Source organism: Odocoileus virginianus, chromosome 23 (genome assembly GCF_023699985.2).
Source record: "Odocoileus virginianus isolate 20LAN1187 ecotype Illinois chromosome 23, Ovbor_1.2, whole genome shotgun sequence".
NCBI classification, from domain to species: Eukaryota; Metazoa; Chordata; class Mammalia; order Artiodactyla; family Cervidae; genus Odocoileus; species Odocoileus virginianus.
In genome coordinates, this window is record NC_069696.1 from 14,576,777 (window position 1) to 14,600,733 (window position 23,957).

Sequence of the window (23,957 nt, forward strand, 5' to 3'; positions counted from 1 at the left end):
TTATAGTTGATTTGCAATGCTATGTTAATTTCTGCTGTTCACCGAAGTGATTCACATATATATATTCTTCTTTATGTTCTTTCCCACTATAGCTTATTATTGTAGATACAATATGGTTCCCTGTGCTGTAAAGTAGGACCTTCTTGTTTATCCATCCTATATATAATATATAATAGTATGTATGTGTGTGTGTGTATATATATGTGTGTATATATGTATATATATATATATATATATATGATAGTTTGCATCTGCTAATTCCAAAATTCTACTTCACCCAACCCGTTCCCCCCGGCAACCCCAAGTCTGCTCTCTATGTCCATGAGGCTGTTTCTGTCTCATAGACAGGTTCGTCTGTGTCATATTTTAAATTCCACATATATGTGATATCATATGGTATTTGTTTTTATCTGACTTCACTTAGTACGATAATCTCTAGTTGCATCCATGTGGAACAGAATGTTTTCAAAGAACCCATTAGGGAGAACTTTCTAGACTAAAGTGACAAAAGCTGGGCACGCCTGATGACAGGTGCATCTGAGGACATACCTCAGTCTCCAAGATGTCCCACGGATCTTCATGTCCACAGAGTGTCCAGAGACTGAGCTCTGCAGTATCCAAGGTGCCATGCATGGTCTGTAAGCCAGTGAATAAACAATCAATTCTAACTCAGGCACTTTATTCTTACTTGTCTCAAGCCGGGGTGGATTTGATGAATGGTTTTGAAACTATGCAGAATTCCCTGCATGTGTCAGAAGGCTTATGCTTGAAATATTCATTATTATCTTATTTAAAAATAATTATTCTGATGAATATTAATCTTGATGACAAAGAAGCCAAGAAGCACATGGAATATCAAGAGAGAGAGATCATTTTGAACACGTTTTTTGTTTTGGATAGAATCGGAAGCACACACATGGTTACATCTTTTAATGTCTGTGCCCGACTGCCTTAGCCAGACCGCTGTCCTGACATCGGGAACCTTTTGTTCCCTCATCAAGTGTTTTCTGAGCACTTGGGTTATTCTGTTCTTGGAATTCTGCCTTGTGCAAGAGATACACTCAATAAAGCATAAGGCTGGCCCTTAAAGTCATTTGTAAGACACAGGGGACAAATAAGTAACTAGACAAGTGACGTGCAGAACAGTTGGTGTGGAGAGAGCAGTGAACACGCGCGCCTTGAGCACCCATATGGGTGCTCACAACTGTGCTCGTCTGCTCGGGCTGCTGCGAGAAAACACCAGACGCGTATTGCTCACGGTTCTGGAGGCTGGAAGGTTGAGAATCGGGTACCAGACGGGCTGACTTCCGGTGAAGACTTTCCCTTTAGGTAGCAGCGGACACCTTCTTGCTGCATCTCACATGCTCACCCCTGGTACCTGTGCCCAGAGAGAGAGAAAGAAGAGTTTTCTTTTCCTATAAGCACATTAATCCTTTGGGTTTAGGACCAAACCCTCATGATCTCAATGAGCATGAATTGCTTTTTGAAGATCTTGTCGCCAAATATGGCCATATAGGGAGTTAGGGTTTCAACACATGAATTTCGGGGACACAAACATTGTTCTGTAACAATAACTCAGATAAGGAGGGGCAAAGCGTATGCGGGGGTAGGAGTTGAAGAGGATACGAGGGTCTCTAGGGCCTGGGTGGTGGAAAGGACATTGACAATGGAGGGAACCAGGCAGTATCATCACGCGCGTGTGTGTGAGTCCTTGCCTGCGTGTGTACACGTGATCGTGCGTGCAAGCGCCCGTGCGTGGGTCCCTGTGTGCACACACTCCTGTGTCGGAAGAGAGCTGGGCTTGGGGCCCAATCCCACAGTTGGGAATTGAGCTTGGGAAGCCTGGAGGACAGAACTGAAGAGCCACGAATGCCAAGGAGCCCAGACTTGACCTTGAGGATAGAGCTGCTCCCTCAAGGCAATTTGCTGACAGAAGCTACTGAAAGGAACATGACTGTGAGGAAGAGACTGCATGGAAAACATTGAGGAAATGGGCAAGGCTGAAAGACAGGGGGACCAATCCCGAGGCATCCCCACAGGAAGTTCTCAGGAGTCCTTATGAGCGCTCGTGGGGTCAGCCGCATGAAGGAAGAGGTACCAAACATCCCATGACGTGAGCAAGAGTGTCGCCAGTCACCCGTCTGCAAGTTCTTCACCTCCATGGGGTTTGGGTTCTTCAAGGGAAGGGCCAAGTTTTCTTCTCTCTCTGAAACCCCTGTAACTGGTGCAAGTTATGTACCCCACCACCTAGTTTTACAATTTTTCCTCCTTTCTGGTGAATCACACCTGTGTGCCTAGAGATGTCTTCAAATTCTATTTTGATGATTAATTAACAGCACTGTAGCTACAGACGTTACCCATCAAGATTATCTTCTATAGTCAATATTTGTTTAGGTTTACCATTTACTTTTTTCTCCTTTTTTTGGTCAGTAATCCTTTATCCACCTTTTCCCTTCCCCCTGAAATAAATATACCAGACATTTCTTTAGGGAGATAAACTTTCCCAGTGTTAATTATCTAAGAATGTCTTTTACCTTCATTGTTAAATAATGGTTTCCCAGGTGAAAATGTGAGTGTAACTCTGTAGAGCCAGAATTCTACTTCCCTTTGGTTCCCATTGTTACTGTTGAAATATAAGCTGTATTTCAAGCCACCTCCTTGCAGGTAATCTGGATGCTTCTGCAGTCTTCTCCTTTTCCTTTGAGTTAGGGTTCTCCATTGATGTATCTTGATATTAATTCATTTCACTTTTCTGGATTAGGATTTATTAGCCTATCAGCATATGTTAATTGTGTTAATTCTGAAAAAGCCTTTGCCATTATGTTCAGTTGTGCCTTTTTCTACTTTTTCTCCCTTCCTTTCTTCCTCCTTTCTTCCTTTCTTTCCTTCCTTCCCCTTATTTGCTGCTGTTGTCTAGTCACTAAGTCAGGTCCAGCTCTTTGAGACTTCATGGACTGCAGCATGCCAGGCTTCCTTGTCCTTCACCATCTCCCGGAGTTTGCTCAAACTCATGTCCTTTGAGTCCGTGATGACATCCAACCATCTTGTCCTCTCTCTGTCTTCCCCTTCTCCTGCCTTCAATCTTTCCCATCATCTGTATTTTCCAATGAGCAGGCTCCTCACACCACGTGACTGAAGAACTGGAACTTGAGCCCCAGCGTCAGTCCTTCCAGTGAACACTCAAGGCTGACCTTCTTCAGGACTGACCAGTCTGATCTCCCCGACATCCGAGGGACTCCCGCGTCCCCTCCAGCACCACCGTTCAAAAGCACCAGTTCTTTGGCTCTTAGCCCTCTCTGTGGTCCCCTCTCCCATCTGTATATGATCACTGGAAGAACCATAGGCCCAACTATATTTTTTCCTATATATTTTTTGAGAAGTCAAGTTTAAATGTAGCTAGTTTTCTCACTCTGTCCTCCACTCCACTTGAACTTTCTTTCATATTTCCTGTATCTGAATTGCTCTGTGTTGAATTTCTGGTGGTTTATTGAGACCTATTTTGTATTAAACTGTCTTCTGCTCAGATAGTTTGAACCTTCAGTATAACCCATTCTTTTAGAATTAAATTCAATTGATGAGATGCTTCACTTTGAAAATTCTATTTGCTTTTCAAATATGCATGATCTTTTTTGACTTTCTCATTCTTTTAATACATTTTTACTCAAAAATTTATTTTCTTTAAACATGTTATACCTATTTATTTAATATAGAATATTAAACCTGTGTATATGTCTTCCACCTCTCGCCCCACAAACCACATGTTTCACTGTTGGTGTGTTTCACCTGATTTTGGTGATTTTGTGCCCTCTGAAATCCTGGGAGGTCATGGATGGTAGTTTCGTCTTTTTTGTTTTGGTGTGGCAGGACCACCAGGGCGGGTGTGTGTTTTCCTCAACCACGTGCCTGGGAGTGGAAGCTGCTGAGTGCAGAGTTAACACGCAGCCCCTTGAGACCTCACCTCCCCTTCTGGGGGCAGCTCCTGTCTCATCCACGGTCTCCATTGGGAGGCAGTGTTTCCTTTGCTCACCCGCTCCCTCTACCAGGCGGCGGCGCTTTTGAAGGGTCTTGATCCCAGCCCCTCTCCCAGGGCCATCCCCAGGCCTCCCTCAGGGCTGAGGTCTCCAGGGTCCAGCGTCATCGAGTCCCACTGAAGCAGTCACAGCACCAGCACAGCATGGATTTGGGCCGTGAGGACTCCCTGGGGTATTATGCAAGCTTGACTGCACCCCTAACACGCTGTTTTTACATGTAGTTCAGCGTACTTAACCGTGGGTCGCAGGAGGTCTTCCAGGGTGGGAACCCACCGCGTGCCCGGCTGTGTCGACTCGGAAGCGCCTCGTGCGTGTTTCAGCCACGTCTCGGCCGCGGCTCTGCCCGCACCTGTTCACCCTCTGTGTTGTCAGCAGCTCAAGTGCGGGGGCCGTAGCTTTCCCAGCTCTGAGGCTCCTGCGCCGAGGGCAGGAGCCTCTCGGGGGAATGACTTCATACTCTGAGCATCTTCTCATCCATCATGTCCTTGCACTCCCAGCTACCCTACACTCCAGGCATAGCAGATGCGTTCTCACTTTATCATGTGGATAACCTGAGACTCAGAGATTTTTAAGTGACTTGCTTGTGATCACACAGCTCATAACTGGCTTGCTGACATCTTGAATTTTTTTTCATGGGACCCTGCTCGCTGTCTGCATGCTCTGCCTTCGTGACGAAGTTCTGTCTGTGTCTGTGCAATGTGGCGTATTTATTTTACCACCTGAGATGGGTACACAATAAATTGCAGACATTAGGTTTACAGCCAGAGGGGCTGCTCATTCCTCAGTGCTTTTACAGCGGAACTGCTACTGCATTTTGCTGTGGAGGGAAAGTTCTTTGAAACTTCCTGGAAAGTTTTTGCAAGCTTTGACTGAGAAATAAAATTTGATGAGTGGTGCAGGGGATTTAAAATAGACCATCATATTCAGCGGCTTCAACCAGAGGATCTGCAATTGCCTGTCCCTCATTTCCTCCAGGTCTCTGCTCGGGTTTACTCTTCCCGTCAGACCTTCCCTGACGGTCCATTTAAAACAGCAATCCAACCTCCACCCGGCGGCTCCGCGCACTAGTTCCCATGTTTTGTTTTAATCTACATTTCTAATATTGCCTGTATATTTTGTCTGTCTCCCCCACAACAGCAGAGAGGAGAGTTGCAAGCTTCATGTGTGTTTCCAGAGCCAACATCTATGCGTGTGCCGTGCTGAGTCGCTCAGTGGTGTCTGACTCTTTGCGACCCCAGGAACTGCAGCCCACCAGCTCCTCTGCTCATGAAGAGTGCTTAATAAATAATTTAGTAAAAGCGTGACAGTGACATGATTTACAAACGTGTAAATCTGTTATGTGGACTGAGGCTGGCGCCCGCCTTCTCAATTAGCAAGAGAGAAGTGACTGACGGAGGGCGAGCAGGCTCAGACCAGCCTCTGCCCAGCCTCATGACCGAGACGGCGGCCAAGCGTCACAGCAGCCATCGGCAGGTCCCAGACTTCCCCTGCTCCCCCAGGACAGAAAACCCAGCTCGTCACCGAGCGGCTTTGGGGGGCATCCCAGGCTTTCCTCACCTTACCGTCCTCACCTGCGACCTCGCAGGTGGTTTCCAGGTCAGCGTCGTTGTGAGTGGTGTTGGAGGCTTCCAGACTGCTGGCATGGTATCAGATCCCGAATGTATTCTTACCCATTGTCTCCAACACTTGCTTGTGGTCTCACTGTTACTCCTCGTCACTCCTGCCTACAATTTATACCCCTCAACATCACACACAGTGTTTACATGAAGCCACCTCTAAGGGCCCTAGACTGTCTACACAACATCATGGGGTTAAAAATAGCAGCATCACATCTCAGGGTCGGTCACTTGGTGCTGGAAAGACACTGACTATCTAGTTTGAGCTTCACAAGAACATGAAGAGTTCCATCCAAAGGCTGAAAAACCTGTGTGTTAAGTCGCTTCAGTGGTGTCTGACTGTTTGTGATCCCATGGACTGTAGCCCGCCAGACTCCTCTGCCCAAGGGATTTTCCAGGCAAGAAGACTGGAGTGGATCACCATTTCCTTCTCCAGGGGAACTTTTTGACCCAGAAATCTAACTCACATCTCCTGCATTGACAGCAGGTTTTTTTGTTGCTGTTTATTTTATTTTATTTTATTTTTTTATTATTTTTTTTTTAACCACTGGCACCAGCTGGGAAGCCTCTAGATGCTGGAGGAGAAACTTTCGCCTGTTAGGACCCTCTCTGATATCAGAGTTTTAGCCCAGTGTTCTCCAAATCAAGACTGGTTACTAATGCTAGACAGGTGTTGATGCCCCATGGATGCGGACAGGTTTTCATAGCCCAAGGGCCCAGACTAAATAGCACACGATACATAACACGAAGACAGTTCTCAAGTTTGTTTTTTGTTCTGGCCAACTGAACAGAATAAAAACTTTCACAAGATTTGCTTTTAAAAGTACTATAGGGATTCAAAACTGTCAAAATAATCAACCAGAATGTATCAGTATTCCTTATTTGTTCTCACCCTCCAAAATCCACATGTTCATCCTTATAGGTTTTCTCAAAACACAAGGCATTTAAAATTCCCAGCTGGAGAAGGAGCCAAGAAGTGACACGTCTAAAAATGAGCTGCTCCATAAGAAAGGAGAAAATAATGCCATTTGCAGTGACATGCACGGACCTAGAGCTTATCTTACCGAGTGAAGTAAGTCAGAGAGAGAAGGACAAATGCCGTATGATTTTGCCTATGTATGGGATCTAAAACATGGCACAAACGGACTCTGTTTATGAAACAGAAACAGACTCGTGGACTAGAGAATAGACTGGTGGTAGCCAAGTGGGAAGGGGGCAGGGGAGGGATGGAGCAGGCGCTTGGGGTTGGCAGATGCAAACCATCATATATAGAAACGATAAACAACGAGGTCCAACTGAACAGCACAGGGAACTGTATTCAATATCCTGTGATAAACCATAACGGGAAAGAATATGGAAAAGAATGTATATACATGTATAACTGAACCAACTGAATCAACATTGGAAATCAACATACTTCAGTAAAAAATAAAAATAAAAGTAAATATCATAAAAATGAAAGAGCTGCAAAGATGTCTGCACACCCATACATACATTCTTACAAATGCACGTACCCACCTGCACACACTGGGTTTGGGTTTGGAGCATGCAGTTAAGGACAGCAGGTCAGCCAGATTAATGGATTGTGATCCAGGAAGGAGGCCATTGTTTTATGAATTTCAGCATTTATGACAAGGCTGTCATGATGGAGGAGTTCACAGCATGCCCAGCTGGGCTCGCATTCTCAATATTTAAATATCATTCACAAGTTTATGAAACTGTCTGAAAATGTTCATCTCCCTGTTGCCTCTAAAGATTTATTCTTCCTGGAACTTTTATTTATGTAGCTGAGTCCTGGAACGGAGACTCAGAGCAGGATTGTATCATATTTTGGGGGGAATCTGTGAAGCAAGTAGGTGGTTTCCGCGGCTCTCGGCGCCGTGCTAAAGCATCTGGCAAGGCTGGGAACACTCCAACCAGTGGTTTTCAACAATTTCACATCGAGGATGGTGTTCATCTCTTCCTTCCTGGTAACTCAGGCTTTCAAACAAGATGGGTCCTGACAGCAGCTGACTACTGGGTGCTGTTTTATAAGTTGCTGTGTTTTCCTGGTTGGGGCCACAAACCTCCAGGCTGGGCCCCTGCCTCCAGCCTTCTGCATGCTCCTCTCCCCTGTGTTTAGACTTTTGGTGAAATTTGACCCACAAACACTCCACGAGCTTGGTTTCATCCTGGCATTCCCGACACTTTCTAGTGCCTGGCTCCTCCATGTGCTCAGACATAGCTACGAAACGGATGCAGGAAGTGGTGTGTATATATATAATGAAATATTACTCAGCCATAAAAATGAATGAACTATTGTCACCAGTAGCAATCTGGATGGACTTAGATATGATCATACTACGTGAACTAAGCCAGACAAAGACAAATGTCATATGTTATCACTTGTAGGTGGAATCTAAGAAAACAGTGCAAATGAACTTACTTACAAAATAGAGATAGACTTGCAGACGTAGAAAACAGACTTGTGGTTATGAAAGGGACGGTAGTGGGGAAGGATGAATTAGTTTGGAATTAAAAGCCATATAGTACTATACTTAAACAATGAAGACCTACTGCACAGCGCAGGGAACTCTACTCAATAGCCTATATGAACAGTCTATAGTGGAAAAAATATGAAAAAATGCAAAAGAATATGTATATATGTATATATATTTGAATCATTTTGGTGCACAGCAGAAATTAACACAACATTGTAGATGAATTATACTTCAATTTAAAAAGAGAGAAATAACTATCGAGCTGAAATCCAGCACATATTAAAACTTCACAAGCCTGGAAAATAACCAGGGTGTCCGTCTTGAGTCTCAGCCTTCAGCTGCAGTAAACGACATCAACGGCATGGTTCCAAGACAACACTGTTTCTTGAGGACAAAGGTGGCTGCTGTTCCACGCCCTACAGTCCCCGAGATCCTTACTGCTTCTGCTCCTCGACATGCTGGGAAAACCCAGTTTGGGAAACATACTTTGGGGGTCGAGGCCTTTGGAGGAAGCACTGCCTCTCTGCAGTCTCCTGCATCAGGTCTCCCTGTCCTCTCAGCCCTAGGGCTTAGGACACAACGACCAGACTTCAAGTGTGCAGACAGGGAGCCTCGCTCTCCAGGTTTGTGTGTGAGGAAGAAGGCACGCAAGAAAAGGTGAGGAGGTGAGGCTAGGGAGGCGTTTCCCAGCTGAGCCACGGGTATTCAGGGAAGGCGTCCAGCCCGGGAGAGGTCACCCCAAGCCAGGCAGGGTGGCTGAGGAAGCCTAGAATGTCATCCATAAACACCACTGGAAAAAGTGGACGGGTTCAGCCATCCTTTGGTTGAACAGATGGAATTGTCTAAATGCAGCCAGGAAGACTGTTCTGTATTGCTTTCTACCTTACCCGAAACACGCCGTCTCTTATTTCTTGTCTTACCTCAAGTATTACGCTGTGATGCTTTATTCATCGAAAGAACGTTGCTGGAAACCACTAGAGAACAAATCCCAAGCAGTATGCACTGGGGCTGCAGAAGGTGCCTTTTCTTGGGATTCAGCAAAGACCGCTTGAGCTGGCAGCGGAGACCTCTGGGGGCTGGAGGACTCCGGGACAGACTCTTGTCCTGGGGATGAAGCTGAATTGATGGTGGTCCCACAGGGTGGATGTGCTGACAAGCGGTCACGGCTACAAAAGAGGACAAAAGGGGGTGAGAAACAGGGCAGAGTGAGACATGGAGGATTTGCTCTCAGCCTGCAGGTGTGAAGATGTGTTCTTCGCAAACCCTTGTTCGGAAATAGCCCTGATGTGACATTTGCATTGATCTGTGTGTAGGAATTGAGAGCAACACTGTGTATGAGTGAGGCCACGTGCACCTGCGCTTACATGTCTGCATGCCTGAGGCCCCAGACGCCTATTCCCCGGCATGCTCACATTCACCCGAAGCAGAAGCTCTGGGTCAAATGATTTATATTGTTTACAATCGTGTTTACAATGCACAGGATCTGTGCCGAAGGTCTGTTTGCTTTGCTGCAGCGTCGGTCCCTGGGGTGCTGCAGAAACACGCTCCCTCCGGAGTGGAGACACAGCAGACGGGAGGGGAGCAGAGACAGAAGCATCAGGAGGGGTGCTCAGCGAGGCCGCGTGGGCACTCGGGTCCAGGGTGGCGGGTGGGCCGTTTCCGCGACTGCATTTCCTCACCGGGCCCCCAAGGCCGGGCCGCCTCCCGCTGCTCAGGGCACTGTTGGTCTCCCAGGGGACCCAGGAGGAAAGCTGCCTGGCCTCCTGCCATTGGACTATTTGGGCCATGAGCTGGGATCTTGTTGGGGGTGAGTTCTGGGCCACCGAGCTGCTCCTGGCTCCCCTGGGAGCAGTTTTCTTGTCTGTGAGCCTGGCTTTTCCAGAGGCGGTGGGCAGCTCGGCAATGCAGCCTCTGCAGACGGAGAAGGGTCAGATGCAAAGGGCATCATTAATTCACTCACTCAGTCACTCAACAGATGCTTATTTGGCACCTACCAACAGGACTTGTAGGACAGCAGGAAGGGAGAGGCTCCCTGCTGTCGTGGGGAACTCAGAATGAGGCTTCTAAGAGCCAGGGGCTGAGTGGGACGTGGACTCTGTGATCCTGGGGAATTACCTTTAAGGGTCTCGGATACCTTGTCTATCGAATCAACAGACAGACTCCTAAGCTGCTCCAGGTTGTCTGAAGGGCCAGGACCTGGTCATTGAGTCCCGAGAGACCACGTCTACTGGGGAGATGGACTGTGGACCCCTGAGCCATCACATGAAGAATTAGGGGTGAAGGGAAGATGTAACCTCAGAGAGGACATACTCACAGGGGGAGATATGTAGGGGCGCTGCTGAGGGCCCCCCACTCGGGATACAGAGAGAACGCAGAGGTCTCAAGCCCGCCCTTCCTGTCGGTCAAAGTTTGTGTCTCTTTTCTTGCTTCTAATAGGATGGATTAAATGTAATGGCCATAATGAAGACTGAAGGCTGAAGAATTAAGGCTTCTGGACTGTGGTGCTGCAGAAGACTCTTGAGAGTCCCTTGGACTGCAAGGAGATCAAGCAGTCAGTCCTAAAGGAAATCAACCTTGAACATTCATTAGAAGGAATGATGCTGAGGCTGAAGCTCCAATGCTTTGGTCATTTGATGCAGAGACGACTCATTGGAAAAGGTCTTGATGCTGGGAAAGATTGAAGGCAGGAGGAGAAGGGGACAACAGAGGATGAGATGGTTGGATGGCATCACCGACTCAATGGACACAAGTTTGGGTGAACTCCAGGAAAATGGTGAAGGATAGGGAGTCCTGGTGTGCTGCAGTCTGTAAGGTCATAAAGAGTCAGACACGACTAAACAACAAAGGTAACGGGGAGAGAGAACCCCTTCCCAGCCACGTCTAGAGGAGCGGTCTCTGAGATCCTCGTGTGCAACCAGCACGCTCGCCACAAACCAGCCCACGGACTGCACCAGGAACGACCGGCCAGGACCCCTGAGAAAGCATTTTCGATTTTGGTCCTCTTTTTCGCTTGGGGTCCCTGTGTGCCCTTCATGGGAAAAGCCAGGAGAAGCCCAGATGTCAGAGGGCTGCAGGCACCCTTGCACACGGGCTTCTGGGCTGCTGTCTGAGGCTCAAGGACAGGCAGGGTCTCTGCAGTAGAGCCAGGCCGCCTCGTGCCTCATAGCAGAAGAGCCGTGTCTCAGGAGAGCAACCCCCCAGGACCCCTGCTCCATCAGCGTTTCTGGAAGGCAGAGAGAGATGAATGGCTGAGATGGCGGGATCAGGGACAGTTACAGTGTGACTTCTCTAAGCATGGCCTGGCAGCTCCTGAACCCCGAAGACAGAGAGCATCGGCAACAACAGGCGGGTTAAAAGAGAGTTAAGCCATGCAAGCATGGCTAGCTCTCTGATGAGAGGCTGCCTCCCCCTGGAACCAGATCCAGAAAGCCTGGCAGGAGACGCTGGACCAGCACTTGTGGGGGCTGTGGTGCCCTGAGTCCTGTGGGCAGGAGGTGGGGGGCCCTGCGGATTGTCTCCACCGCCCCCCACCTCTTCCTGCCCTCCCTGGCAGCCCAGGTCCCCTCAGGCCGGGGGAAATCACTGCACGCGGGCGGCAAAGCCCTCTGCCCGCTGTGGCTGTTGTTCAGTCGCTAAGCCGTGTCTGACTCTTTTCTCCCCCCCTGGACTGCAGCGCGCCGGGCCCCTCTGTCCTCTGTCATCTCCCGGAGTTTGCCCAGGTCCTTTGAGTCGGGGATGCCATCTAATCATCTCCTTCTCTGTCCCCCTGACCCCTTTGCCTTCAGTCTTTCCCAGAATCACAGTCTTTTCCAATGAGCTGGCTGTCTGCATCAGGTGAGCAATGTATTGAAGCTTTAGCTTTAGCACCAGTCCTTTCAGTGAGTATTGTGGGTAGATTTCCTTTAGGCCTGACTGGTTTGATCTCTTTGCTGTCTGAGGGATTCTCAAGAATCTTCTCCTGCACTTCTCCCATAATGAGTTCTGTGGGGCCACCCAAACCACAGAAAGAAAGTAGAAAACACCTTAAGGAAACCGAGAAAAATGATGAAAACACAAGTACATATTTTCAGGAACTGCTGGCAAAATCATCCAGTCTAGAGATGGTAACAGCTGAAGCTGGAACTCAGAAACGCTGACGAGATTGGCGAAGAGGAACCAGGGAAAACACAGGCGGTGCCATGACCTCAGAGAAATGAGCAGCTTCACAGAAAACACGCTCTCATTGAAGCTGAAAGGTGAGGGCAGAAGAGCTAGGTAGCGCGCAGGAGCCCGAGTGTGCAGATAACGACCTTCCCTCAAGACCAGCCCTCGGAACTCCAAATCTGTAGGCCCAGTGGACGCCTTCCCTTTTTTATGTTGAATTTTTTTGAAATATAGTTGATTTACATTGATTTACATTGTCGCTAGTTTCAGCTATATGGCCGTGACTCATTTATACATACATGTGCCTCTGTATGCATGCTTAGTCATTCAGTCGTGAGAGACTCTTTGCGACCCTTTGGATTGTAGCCCAGCAGGCTTCTCCGTCCATGGGATTTTTTTCAGGCATGAATACTGGACTGGGTTGCCCTTTCCTCCTCCAAGGGATCTTCCATACCCAGGGATGGAAGTGGGTCTCCTGTGTCTCCTGCATTGCAGGTGGATTCTTTACCCACTGAGCTACTGGGGAAGTCCCACATACACACACACACACACACACGCGTGCGTGCACACACTCTTTCTCATATTCTTTTCCATTATGGTTTGTCACAGGATATTGAATACAGTTTCCTGTGCTGTACGGTAGGACCTTTTCATTCATCCGTTTATTAACAATAGTTTGCCAGAGAGGAGACCCAAATAAACACAATAAGACATGAAAAAAACAACCACAAGTGATACCGCAGAAACAAAAATATAAGAGGATACTGTGAACAGTTATACTTCAGTAAATTCGACCACCCAGAAGAAACTGTCAGCTTTCTAGAAGCATACAGCCCACTAAAACTGAACAGCAAGAGGGAATAGGTAACGTAAACAGTCCAAGCACTAGAAATGAGGTAGGATCTGTAATTATATACAGGCAAAACCAAACATTCCTACAAATAAAAGTTCGGGACCAGAGGGCTTCACTGGGGGATTCTACCAAACACATGTGGACCTTTCCCTTGGGATGTTGCAGAGACGTGGGGCTTGCCTGGGAGCCCTGCTGTGGTGCCCACAGCTCCGATCCTTGCCCCGACCTGTGGCCCCAGCATCGGCTTTAGGAGCAGCACCATGGTCTACCCCACCCCCAACCTTAAAGCTCCAGGCACATCTGTCCCTCACCCCTCCCATCCTATTGTCTCCTTCCTAAGAGTGTCTGGACTCCGGCCCTGTCACCCTTGGCCCCTGTGGTCTCTTTCCTGGGATGTCTGTGATGCTTGATCAATACCTGGGGATGCTCTCCTCCCCCATAAAGCAGAGGTCTTGTGCTCTGACATCACACATGGTGTGGGCTGCTCTGGGCAGGACCCCTCCTCTCTCCCTGGGAGTGGACTTAGCCCAGCTGCAGGTTGGAGACAGACCGCACAACCTGAGGAAGTTTCAGTGTGGGGAGAAATAAACCTGATCCTTTGCAGTTTGTGGCTGAAGTAATGCACCTACCAGGACCTACTTGCCTGGAATCACAGCTGTGCGGACCTCTCACCTTCCATGAATCCACCCCAGTTGGTGTTCAGTGATGAGACTTAGTCTATGTGCCTTTCAGCAGATGACCAGCTCTCCTCCCAAACACCATCCAGTTTCCCAAATGCAGCTCACTCCTTGGTAATAAATCTGTCTGCTGCTCTTCTCACTGTGAATTTTAAGCCCTTCTAAACGCTTTGGGAATTCCAAATCCCAAAGAAAGGCAATGCCAAAGAATGCGCAAACTACTGCACAACTGCATTCATCTCACACACCAGCAAAGTAATGCTCAACATTCTCCAAGCCAGGCTTCAACAGTACATGAAACATGAACTTCCAGATGTTCAAGCTGGATTTAGAAAAGACAGAGGAACCAGAGATCAAATTGCCAACTTCCGCTGGATCATCAAAACAGCGAGAGACCTCCAGAAAAATAGCCACTTCTGCTTCATTGACTACGCTTAAGCCTTTGATTGTTTGGATCACAACAAACTGTGGAAAATTCTTAAAGTGATGGGAATGCCAGACCACTTGATTTGCCTCTTGAGAAATCTGTATGCAGGTCAGGAAGCAACAGTTAGAACTGGACATGCAACAACAGACTGGTTCCAAATAGGAAAAGGAGTACATCAAGGCTGTATATTGTCACCCTGCTTATTTAAATTATATGCAGAGTATATCATTCTGCATATACTGAGCTGGGCTGGATGAAACACAAACAAGAATCAAGATTTCAGGAGAAATATCAATAACCTCAGATATGCAGATGACACCACCCTTATGGCAGAAAGTGAAGTGGAACCAAAGAGCCTCTTGATCAAAGTGAAAGAGGAGAGTGAAAAGCTGGCTTAAAACTCAACATTCAGAAAACTAAGATCATGGCATCTGGTCCCATCAATTCATGGCAAATAGAAGGGGAAAGAATGGAAACGGTGACAGACTTTATTTTTGGGAGGCTCCAAAATCACTGCAGATGGTGACTGCAGCCATGAAATTAAAAGATGCTTGCTCCTTGGAAGAAAAGTTATGACCAACCTAGATAGCATATTAAAAAAGCAGAGACATTACTTTGCCAACAAATGTCCGTCTAGTCAAAGCTATGGTTTTTCCAGTAGTCATGTATGAATATGAGAGTTGGATTGTAAAGAAAGCTGAGCACCGAAGAATTGATGCTTTTGAACTGTTGTGTTGGAGAAGGCTCTTGAGAGTCCCTTGGACAGAAAGGAGATCCAACCAGTCCATCCTAAAGGATATCAGTCCTAAATATTCATTGGAAGGACTGATGCTGAAGCTGAAACTCCAATACTTTGGCCACCTGATGCAAAGAACTGACTCCTTGGAAAAGACCCTGATGCTGGAAAAGATGGAGGGCAGGAGGAGAAAGGGACGACAGAGGGTGAGATGGTTGGATGGCATCACCGACTCAATGGACATGGGTTTGAGTAAGCTCCAGGAGTTGGTGATAGACAGGGAAGCCTGGTGTGCTGCAGTCCATGGGGTCGCAAGGAGTCAGACACGACTGAGCGACTGAAATGAACTGACCTGTAACCTAATCTTACTGTTGTTGTTGTGCCTCTCAGTCATGTCCAGCTCTTGGCAACTCCATGGACTGCAGCATGCCAGGCTTCCCCATCCTTCATGGTCTCCCGGAGTTTGCTCAGATCCATGGCCATCGAGTAGATGATACCACCCAGCCATCTCATCCTCTGCTCCCCCTTTTTCTCCTGCCTTCAATCTTTCTAAGCATCAGGGTCTTATCCAATGGCTCTTCCCATCAGGTGGCCAAAGTATTGGAGCTTCAGCTTCACCGTCAGTCCTTCTGATGAATATTCAGGGTTGATTCCTGTAACCTCATTGTAGAGCATGAACTCAGAGGTGTCATTTAAATGGATGTACCACCTGGGCGAGAACAGCCAGGGTTTCCTTCTGGCTCCGTCCCAAGCCCTTTGAGACATCCCCCAAGGGGCAGCGACCTGCAGGGTGACCGGGAACCCACCAGGGGCGGGGGAGCTGGCCAGCGCTCAGATCCTGGATTCTCCGCGGACATGCCAGGTGGACTTAGGTGAGCTGCAGAGGGGTCTGAGCCCCTGTGGCCTCCACAGCAGCTCCTGAGAAGGTGGGCGGGAGAGCAGGGAGACGGCGCCTGCCTCACTCACAGCCCTGTGCCTGGCACGCAGTGCGCCTGCTTAACAAATGTTCAGTGTGGTACCCCGCCACGGTTGGGCAGCTCTGATAATTTTTCCTCTTTCTGCATCTACGTCTGCTCCCCTGCAGCTTCCTTCCATCTGTCTTGCTCCAGTCCCCACGGCCGCTCAGGAGGCCCGTTCCCCCCTCACATGACAGCCCGTCAGCGATGTCGTGAGACCAGCCTTGTCTTCCTCCAGATCTTCGCCAGCCTCCCTGCAGGGACCCGATCCCCCGTCAGCCGCATCCCTGCTGGAGTCTTTGTCGAGTGCCTGGTGGTGTTATGCGGCTGCCAACGAGGCTGGACCCTTCTTATCACCGTTCAGGCTGACTCGGAGTCAGCACTCAGCTCCCAGCTCCCCTGGAAGATGTTATTTCCCCTGAGAAATGTCTCTGCACCTTTAAAAGGTAATCCTATTATTTTTTTATTATTTTTTTTCTAATTTGTTGTGAGCCCCAGAGCTCCTAGTGAACTGCAGAATACCAAAACCTTTTTTTTTGAGGGGAATAACATATTTTAGTCAATAAATCAGAAATAGATCCTTTCAGTGAGATGCCGATGCTGGGCTGTGGGAGAGAGAGGCTTGGGCATAAATTTCTCCTGGGGGACCGTCTCTCCCATCACCAGGCGCTGAAGACAGCATCCTTGTCAGACACGCATCCTTCCGGGGACGGCAGTGACTTCAGTTATCTGGATGTGGACCTGAGACATGCCAAGTCCTCCCCGAGTTTTCCAGTGTTAGTCACTACAGCGGCTGTTCTGCGTGTGCTGAGCCTTCCAGGGACGGTCCTGCCGCCTCCTGCATGGCCCCGGGGTCATCACGGGCTCTCACGGCCACACACGGAGTCGCTCAGTCTGCACAGCACGAGCGCACCGCTCCAGCGGACGGTCGGTGCTGGCCGAGCTCTCCCAGCCTCCATCGTGGTCCCACTCCTGCCTCCTCTCCGCTGCAGAGCCTCTCCTCACCTTCCCAGCTTCTGGAGGTCCCGTCCCCTCCACCTCCTGCTTCCACGAAGCAGATCATCCCGAAGGAGGACTTTAGTGTCCAGGAGGGTCTGAGGATGAGATCCACACAAACACGCATCTCTTCTTTTGGCAGTGAGATAGCATCACCCTCCTGCAAACCTCAACACACACACGATCTCGTGTGAAGCTGTTCCCACAAAGAGCAGGGGACATACCCCACAGCCCTATGAGACACAGATGGCTCTTTTCAAATGAGAATTCTGAGACTTGGGGAATTTGAAGACTTGCCTAAGGTCACACATCGAGTTTGTGGCAAGATTCAAAAGCGACTCTGTCTGTCCAGATTCTCACAGGCTGGTCCACACTGATTCTAGGCGCGAGGGCTCACCACTATTCAGAACCCACCAACCTCTTCCTCCCCCACCACAGATGTCATAAACACAGGTCAGCAGGTGTTAGGGTGTAATTTCCCAATCATGGACAGCGGTGGACAGAGAATTCTAACCTGGAGGCTCTGGCTCCCAGTTCAGATCAGAGCCCTTTCAGCAAGCCACAGTCACTGTGAGTGGGCAGCAGACGTCCCCTTATCAGCCCACGAACACACACACACTTCTGAGCAAGTCCTGGGCACCAGGTACTACGTGGGGCAGTAGCACCCACTGACCCCCGACTTGGGCAGGCACGGGGTCTCCATGGGGGTGATGACAGGGGGCGAGTCAGAGGGAGAAACTGACCTCGTGGGTGGAGACTGCTTGCTGAGTCCCTGGGTGGACTGGATTATTTTTTTTTTCTTTTTCTCAGCACACACACACAGCTGTCTCTTCCAAACATCCCGATAAACACTTTACAAACTAGTGTATGAGAGGTGGTGTGGTGAGAGGGCTCTCCTTACCCCTTTGTGGATGAGAGGGCTCTCCTTACCCCTTTGTGGATGAGCTGAGCTTCCAGCAGGTTCTAGGCCATGGGGCGGCAGACACACAGGCAGGGGTCCCGCTCTCCTCCCCAGAAGCCTGTGCAGCGGTGCTGCCTCGGGGCTTCCCGCTAAGCACCAGGACCACGCATGATGGTGACAGTCGACCACGCATCACCTCGACCCAGCTTCCTCCTGAGCCGTGAGCCTCGGAGCTCCCAGTCCTGCCCACGTTCCACCAGCTTCAGCACTTTGCCTGTGGACAGGGACAGCCGACCACAGCCACAGAGACGCTGCCTTCACCCCCGCTCAGGAAACGCTCATCATGCATGCAGCCCGCGGGGTCCTGGGGACAGACTGGGGGTCAGCCATGCAGAAAGGGCAGGGGCGGCCTCACAGACACCAGCGTGAGTGAGAGATGGAGGAAGAGGGCCCGAAACGGCCAGCTGAGGCAGGAGGCAGTGGGGGGTCCTCCCTGCCGGCAGCCCCTCCCTCCCCGGGCTGTGGTGAGTGGGGGTGCGGAGCAGGAGCCGGCTCCCGGCTGTCAACACAAGGGCTTTGACAAGACTGGTTCTGACAGCCCCAGAGCACCGCAAACATCCGGCTCCGTGCCTATTTATAGCTCCGCGCCTCTCGTCACCCAGAAACAGGGGAGACGAAGCAGAGCCATTCAGCAAGAGGCTTGGGCAGCCTGGTTGCGGGGGACGCATCATCCAGGGGAGGGACCACCGCATGGGCACCGGGGCCCTTGAGGTCTCCCCCTGGATGGGAAGCCAGCTGGGGCGCCCGCTCTGGAGCCCAGACAGCCCCAGGCACCTGGGAGCAGGTGCAGAGCCAGCACTGAGCTCATCCAGGCAGGTGCCCGCCTCATCCCTGGGGATCATGGTGGAGGGGGTGGGTACTGACAACGTCTGGAAGCTTGGGTCCCACCCCCAAAGCTTCTGCATCTGTGGATCTGCACTCTGGCCTAAGCATCAGGGTATTTTCAACTTCCTACATGACTCAGCTAATCAGAATGTCAGGGGACCTGGAGACAGAACATGTGGTTTAGAGCAGAGGCTTTTTCTACCTTTGAGCCTCAGTTTTCCTCTCTGCACAGTAACAGCTCGGACTACGTGATCCACAATTTACTTGTTTGCCTTAGAGCTTCTCCACGGTTTAAAAGCCACCATCCTCCAATTTGTAACTCTTGCACTCACTGCTGGGGAAGGGAATACTCAGCATGGAAAGCCGGCCTGGAAGAGCTCAGCTTTCTGGTTCCCGGGCCAGTGGTACCCCCTTCCTCACCCTGCAGGCCAGGGACCATCTGACTGCCAGTCAGAGGGTGGCCCGATCCATCCTGGGGAGCAGTGACGCCGTTACAGGCTTGGGCGGAGAGGTGTTGATGCAGTAAGTCAGTCTGAAGGATCTCCCCATGCGATCTCAGGTGGTGTGTTTTGTCTGAATTGCCGCGTGCTGCTGATTAGGGAATTCACTGCTTCGCTCCCTGGCGCCTAAGCCACTCTCAGAGTCTATTTTCCATCATCGTTTCTATCCTGAGTGGGGCCTCACTGTCTTGAGAGAAGAAAGGAGCCTCACGGAGGAGTGAAGAGACTGCTCTCGTGTGATGAGCTTACAGAGATGAAAGGGGCCAAAACACCAGGAGGACCAGGAGGAGGGGGAGAAGCCAGCCCCACGTGTCCTCCTCCCCCGCGGCCTCCCGAGCACCCCCTGCCTCCAGCATCTTCCCTTCCAGCGTGCTTGCTCAGTCCCCAGAGGCATTTCTGGAAGATTAACACATCGTGGCCTTCAACCCCTCCTCCAAATGTTGCCTCGTGACTTCCCCCAAGACCCTTGGCTGGACCCCTGAGACCTACATCTCCGCCCTTCATCTGTGGTCCATGACATCTCCACCTCCTCTGGAGGTTCCCAGGCTCCGGAGGCTGTGTGGGTGCAGAACTCCCTGGAAAGTCTTCAGCTCTCACTGTGGGCCAGGGCATCTCGAGGCTGGTCCCCATATCAGGATCTCTGGGTGTCAAAATCCCATGCCCACTGGGTCCCCTGATGCCATCCGAGGATCTGCCTCTGCTGGGCCTGGGCTTGGCTCCAGCATCGGAATTCTCAGTAGTGGAGGGTTATTCTAGAAGGCCCTTCCCCTGCTTCTTTGGCTGGTAGCCCTGCTAGTCCTCCAGTCCAGGTCAAGCCCCAGGGACTTGTGTATCCTTCTTCTCCTCCCTCCCTCCTTCCCCTGCTCCCTCTCCCCTGAGTGGAGGGATGATTCCTCATGTCTCCAGCTCCAGGAAAACAGCAGTGTGTTTCTGCAGCTCTGGTCCCCGCTGGTCCACCGTGAGCCTGTCCCCCGAGTGAAGACCCGAGCAGTGTGAGGTCTGACAAGGCACACCACCCCTTGTAGATCTGAAGGTGTGTCTGTCTCTCTAGAATGCTGTTCAGTCTCTCAGTTGTGTCCAACTCTGCAATCCCACAGACTGTGGCACACCAGGCTTTTCTGTCCTCCACCGTCTCCTGGAGTTTGCTCAAACTCATGTCCGATGAGTTGGAGATGCCATCCTCACAATCTCATCCTCTGTCATCTCCTTCTCCTCCCACCCTCAATCTTTCCCAGCATCAGGGTCTTTTCCAGTGAGTCGGCTCTTTGCATCAGCTGGAAAAAGTATTGGAGCTTTGGCTTCAACGCCAGTCCTTCCAATGAATATTCAGTTTATTTCCTTTAGGGTTGACTGGTTTGATCTTGCCGTCCAAGTGACTCTCAAGAGTCTTCTCCAGTGCCACAGTTTGAAAGCACTGATTCTTCAGGCCTTCTCTATGGTGCAGCGCCCACAGCCATCCATACATGAGTGCTGGGGAAACTGTAGCTTTGACTACATGGACCTTTGCTGGCAAAGCGATGTCTCTGCTTTCTAATACACTGCCTAGGTTTGTCATAGCTTTTGTTCCAAGGAGCAAGTGTCTTTAGAATGGGAGACCCCAAATCCACACCATCTAACTCTGAGGATGATCTTCTTGCTCAGATAGAGCTCCCCTTTGATGTTTTGTAGCTTCAGCCCTGAAACATAGGGTTAGTTCTGCTGCTCTGCCTAATAGGCACTAAGAGAAGAGAGAAAGGGGCAAAGCGACATGATCTATGCATCATACGTCTTAAGCATGCTTTCCTCCCAAATACCGCAGACTTCCGCCATCCTTGTTTCTTCACCACATTATGTGACCACAGTTGATGAGTGTAACTTTCTTCCTCCATTACCCTTGAAGGAGGCAGCTTTCCCCAACTTCAGGAAATGCCTGGATAGTGGCGGAGGTGGGTAGTGAGGATGCGGAGTTTACGGCAGAATCCAGCTGGGGAGTGACTGAGCCCGTGGCGAGGCACAGGGCTCGGGGAAGGAAGACAGGCTTGGTTGGGATGAGAGGCAGCACCAAAGCCTTCAAGGCAGAGAGAACAGCCAGCCAGACTCCGGCAGACCCACCTCTGCCAACACGGAGCACCGGACTTGGGCTGCAGAACAGGCTGCCAGAACAACAAGCTCCCAAAGGCTGGTGAGGAAGCAGCTGAAGGTTGATTCAGTCACTGGAGTGTCTGTCCCAGTTTCGGACTCAGAAACGTGTGTGAACCGTCCTCCTGACTTTGAAGATTTCTGGGAGGGGCAGCACAGACCTCCCATGCAGGGCGCCCCGCCTCGTCTCCCCTCTTTCAAGCTCCTGCTAACAAGAAGCCTGCTTCCCCATCACGTTTTTTCATTTTACGCAAGTAAACATCCTCTAATTGAAACTCCTGGGCATTTAACATTATTTATAACTCCATGAGTTAAAAGCCTCATGGAACTCCAGTTCCATCTCATAACTGGTGATTCCCGGACTGCTCCCTAATTATTTGGGAGATGTTGTGTAGCATCACTAATTATAAGGTTGAATTAAAACGAAGAGATCGCAGTTGCCATTTCAAAGAGAGCAGAACAGACGGGCACATTTGGACTTCAAAGTTTCCTCTTAAGAGGAGAACTATCCAGGAAGCTTCCGAAACTAAACTTCTAAATTTCCAGCAAATCAGCAAGAGCTGTTGTGTTGGAATTCTGCCATATGGCCCTTGTAACATGATCTAGCATCATCTCTATTATTTAATCTACAACAGCTCCCACACAGAAACCCCTTCCTCCACCTGTGAGGCCTCCTTCTCCCTGGAATTTGAGGAAGACGGGTGCTCACAGGCTGTTCTATGGGTAAGAACCACACTAAAGTGAAAGTGAAAGTTTTAATAGCTCAGTTGTGCCTGATTCTTTGTGACCCTGTGGACTGTAGCCCGCCAGGCTTCTCTATCCATGGAATTCTCTGGGCAAGAGAACTGGAGAGGTTTGCCATTCCCTTCTCCAGGGGATCTTCTCAACTCAGGGATCAAACCTGTGTCTTCTGCATTGCAGGCAGATTCTTTACCACTGCGCCACCAGGAAAGCCCATACGAACCATAAAAGTGCTGCTAAAATTTAAGCAGCAACTGAAATTTGCACCCCCCCCCCCAACCCCCACCCCTGCTAGAATCTTCTGATGGGTAGGGCATTGAGTGGGGGCCAGAGAAACTGCCTAGGCAGACCTGACGCGCCCCCCAAGCACAGACCCTTTTAAGTGACACTGACTCAGATCACCCCTCCGTGTGTCGTGCTGGCCGTGGGCGCAGACACTGTGCTGCGGGCATGGCTCTGCGTCCACCTCGGGCTGGAAAGAGGCGGGAAGGGTGGAGAGGAATGTTCGGAGACAGAAAGGCCTGGCTGCGGTGCCGTGCTTGCTCTCCCGCCAGGGCCACGTGGTCTCAGCTCCTGCTCTCTGCCCCCTTTGCAGACAGATGTCTGTCTCCCTGCCAGAGCTATTTGTGTCCGTGCAGTGCACGCACAGCGGCCCAGAAGCCTTCAGAGGGCTGCCCGTGGCCCCGCACGGACTCTCCTGCAGGCTCCGCTTGCCCCGCTGCCAGAGCTGCTGCTGCCCGGCCGGCCCCCTTGACCTGCGATTGAAATCTCCGCTCCATGACCTGCTTCTGGTTCAGTACCCTGGAGAGCTGCCCGGGGGTTAGGACCTGGCTGGGCTCTGGCCCCAGCACGGCTTCGAGCAGGACCTGGGTGGTAACGTCCGCTTGGCCCACAGCAAGTGAGAGGCTCCCTTTCAGAAGCTGGCGCTGCAGCCGCCAGGCCTGAGCACGCCCCCTCCCTCTGTGGAGGCTGCGGTAGGGCCTTCACCTCCTTCTGCTTAAAGATCGGCAGGATAATCATAAAACTTCAAAAATACGTAAAAGAAAATCGTGGGGCTTCCTTGGTGTCTCAGACAGTAAAGAGTCTGCCTGCAGTGCAGGAGGCCTGGGTTTGATCCCTGGGCCGGGAAGGCCCCCTGGAGAAGGGAAAGGCTCCCCACTCCAGGATTCTGGCCTGGAGAATCCCATGGACTGTATAGTCCTTGGAGTCACAAAGAGTCGGACACGACTGAGTGACTGTCACTTCACCTGGACACCGAGTGGGCATCATCGCCATGATGGAGGGGGCTGCGGGCTGGCACACACCCCCGTGTCAGGACTGGACCCTGCTGCCCCAGGGGCGGGGAGGAGAGGACTCCCCAGCCCCGACACACACACTCACAACATCTCATTGAGGCGGGAAGGCAGTGTCCCTCTGCCCCTGCCCCTGTGGGGAGTCAGAGCGCCGGCCGGCTCCACTGGGTGGATTGGGGATGGGTGGGCTGAAAGATAGGCTCTCCTCTCCTTCAGCCCCACAGAAACTGTAGGGTGTGTGTGTGTCTATTACATCTTCCCAATTATTTAACATTTCTGTTGCCATTTATTCATTCCTGATTTTCCAAGTGTCCTTTTTGTATCATTCCCCTTCTGTCTAAAGAAATTCCTCTGTAGTTCTTTTAAAGCAGGTCTGCTGGAAATGAATTTTCAGTTTTCCTTTATCTGAGAATGGTTTTATATGACCTTATTCTTGAAGGATATTTTCGGTGTATTTAAAAGTTTGGATTGACAGCATTTTAAAATACTTTCAGCACTTTAAAAGTGTTTTCATTTCCTTCTGGCTTCCATAATTTATAATGAGAAATCTGCAGTGAGAAAAACTGCTGTTACCCTCTAAGTAATAGACGAATTTTCTTTAGATG

At 50.2% G+C, this 23,957-nt stretch overlaps 1 long non-coding RNA gene across 1 annotated transcript; it reads right to left on the minus strand.

Moving 5' to 3' along the window:
• Positions 1-640: 640 nt before the first annotated feature.
• On the minus strand, positions 641-18,423 carry LOC139030583 (uncharacterized). Its single transcript, XR_011482971.1, has 3 exons — positions 17,846-18,423; positions 9,048-9,293; positions 641-1,378 (listed from the first exon to the last, which is right to left on the minus strand). It is a non-coding gene; the product is annotated as an uncharacterized lncRNA (long non-coding RNA).
• Positions 18,424-23,957: the final 5,534 nt, after the last annotated feature.